This window comes from Diospyros lotus, chromosome 13, assembly GCF_014633365.1.
Source record: "Diospyros lotus cultivar Yz01 chromosome 13, ASM1463336v1, whole genome shotgun sequence".
NCBI lineage: Eukaryota > Viridiplantae > Streptophyta > Magnoliopsida > Ericales > Ebenaceae > Diospyros > Diospyros lotus.
Window position 1 is genome coordinate 15,096,067 of NC_068350.1, and position 3,349 is coordinate 15,099,415.

Here is a 3,349-nt window from a genome sequence, read left to right on the forward strand (position 1 = left end):
ATTTATAGCCCACAAGATGCAATAAAGACCACACAAATAAAAATTATCCCATTATCACTAAACATAATCATTACTAAGCTAATAGGGCATTTACCAAAAATACAAAAGACTTTAACTAATGGAAAGACAGAAAATACAAGATAATTCATAACTAGACCTTACACCCCCCAACTTGAATTGCAATAATAAAATAAGGTTGTTAGGAATACCTGTAACTCCACAAGTTCATAGATTTACTGTGAACTGTTAAAATTCAAACAAACAAATGAGCATACCATATATATATATTTATTTATTTTCACACAAAAATAAAAAAAATTCATGTAAGTCATAAAATAAACAAAATGCATCTCAAGAGTACAAAAAGTACTCATCACTCAGCCATCTTATCATAGATTTGCCTAGCAACATTCCACAGTTTTTTTTTTTTTTAAGAACACAACAAAGAAAAATCCTGTAAGTTGTAAAATAAACAAATGCATCTCAAGAGTACAAAAAGTACTCCTTACTCAGCTATCTTAACAAAGAGCAATCCTTACACTGATAAATCTAAATTAATCGGACTCTTTTGGCACTTGTTTCTGATTGCCTTAGACAAGTCTATCCTAGACTCATAAGGATCGTGCTGTGAAATATAAGCGTGCAATTTCTCTAGCAGCTCCTCAATAGTGGATGCAGAAATGAGAATCTTTCTTGCTGAAAGAGAAATGAACTTTTGGTTCACAGCCTGATCAAGAAAAGAGAGAAACCAATCAAAAAAATTGTTAACATTTAAAAGTTCAATGGGCTTGGTATGGAGATTGCTCTTGGCCTAGGAAATTATACAAAAGATTTCTTCAAGTGTACCAAAACCTCCTGGTAAAGCAATGAAAGCGTTTGACTGATAAAACTTACAAGCCATGCGCTTAGACATAGAAGTCGTTTCTATAAGTCCACCGCATGTAATCCAAAAAATGTGTGGATCAACCAAAGAGATTGGTATTACACCTACCACATAAGACTTTCCAAGATGTGCAGCGTGTGAAATATATCCATTTAATCCATGACTTCCCTCTCCATATACTAAATTAATTTTTCGTTCTCCCAATTTTAGGCTAAGTTCGCTTGCTGCAAGTGTGTAACAACTATCGCTCCCAAGTTGAGAGCCACATAGTACACATATGATATTGATTCGACGAACTAACTAGCCTTCCATTTACGTTTGTTCTTTATGTATATCTTGAAAAGAGGTTTGGCAATCAAAAGTAGCTATACGAGAATTCAACAAGGAATAAATACAAACAAAAATCATGCGTATGTACAAGTAGTCGTGATTGTGGCTCACATCTTCCTCTGGTTTTATGTCCAGAAACGGCTTAAACAACTTCTATGAAGTGGGGATAGGTTTCCCATCCAATTTTCTTATAAATTGGCAAACATGGTCGTTTTTAGTCAGATTCTCAAACCTATAGCTTTGGTGGTCACTTATGAACTGGGTCCATAAAGCAAGAAGTTCTCTTTGCACTATTCCACACGAATGCGTCTCAAGAGTCAATCGGATATCATCCAAAGACTCCTTACTCAGTACATCCTTTATGAAACTAATTTTATCTTCTCGATTTATGGACGTAAACTCCATAGATTTGCATCGTGTGTTATAGGTCTATCGAGCACATTTGTGACAACCATTCACTCTTTTCACTCTTCGTTTCTTCACAAAACTATTCTTTCCTAACCCTGAAAAATGCTTAAAACTAGGTGAAGTTTCGCCTAGTAATCGAACTTTTGCTTCGATCAACCAGCGAATATCTTCAAGGATGTTATTATACATCAACATCCTAAGTCTTTTACACCTAGCGGCATAATTTTTTTTCGAATAATTCATTAGGAGAGATGGATAGTATTTGTGAATTTTCGAGAGTTGAAGATCTATTTTTTTTTTAATTAAAACACAACTATAATAAGAGAAAATTAAAACTATGAATCTTACAAAATGGACGAGAATACCTAATCGGAGAACAACACGAAAGAGAGAAGACTGAGCTTGCTTGCAGAAGTGTGGCTTGCCTTCTACAGATATAGAGTCTCTTATAGAGCAATGAGCATCACTATTCCACGCCCGACTCGATGCATGTCATAATTGCACTATCATGCTTAGCGTCGTCTAGCGTCTCCTTTTTCAACATTTGACAGTATGCCTCTTTCTTTATAGGGCAGTGTGATTGCACTGCCCGAGAAAAGTGGCTACCAACAGCGTCAATATATATTATATTTATTTATTATTTTTATTATTATATTTTTAATTTTATTATATTATTATTATTATTTTTTTTTAGGGGCCCAATAAAATCATATATACCACACAAACAATATTATCGAGTCAAACAAAATTATTTGTAAAATTGATCAAATTCAAACACTAACAAAATTTTAAGTACACCTTACCCCCCAACTTGAATTGCGTATTATCCTCAATCGGTAATAAAAGGATAAAAGATAGGCATATCTGGCAGTCTTCCATGCATAAACTTGTATGCAAAAATTTTGTTTAGACTACACACAAAGAAACACTATTTAAGTCAAAGTTAATTAAGTAATGCAGAAAAAGAACAATTTATATATATATATTTTTTAAAATTATTATTATGATTATTATTATTATTATTTTTAATAATTGATCACTCCCTTTTGTCTAGATCAGCGAGATCCATATCTTCCTCCTCTCCACTCGACATCTCTAGATAGGGCTTCAACCGATGCCCGTTGACTTTCAAAATTTGCCCCGATTGAAGGTCTTCTATTTCACATACCCCGTGATTTGAGATAGAGCGGACCTTGAAAGGTCCTGTCCATCGGGATTAAAGTTTTCCTGAGAATATGTGGAGCTTTGAATCATAAAGAAGCACATGTTGCCCGACTTGCAAAATTTTTCGGTTAATGTGCTGGTCATGTAACTTCTTCATGTGGAGTTTGGAAATTTAGCATTTTCGAATGCTTCATTTCTTATCTCCTCAAGCTCATTCATTTGAAGTTTTCTATTGAGACCTGCTTTAGTGAAATTTTCATTGATTTGGCGGATGGCCCATTAGGCTTTGTGTTCTATTTCCACAGGCAGGTGACACGGCTTTCCAAAGATGATCCTATAGGGAGACATACCTAGAGTGGTTTTATATGCAGTTCGGTATGCCTAAAGAGCATCAACTAACCTAAGGGACCAATCCTTTCGGTTGGAGTTGACAGTCTTTTCTAATATGCGTTTAATTTCCCTGTTGGCTAACTCTGCTTGACCATTAATTTGAGAATGATACGGGGTTAACACCTTGTGAGTTACCCCATATTTTTTCATTAATTTTGCTATGGGCTTATTGCA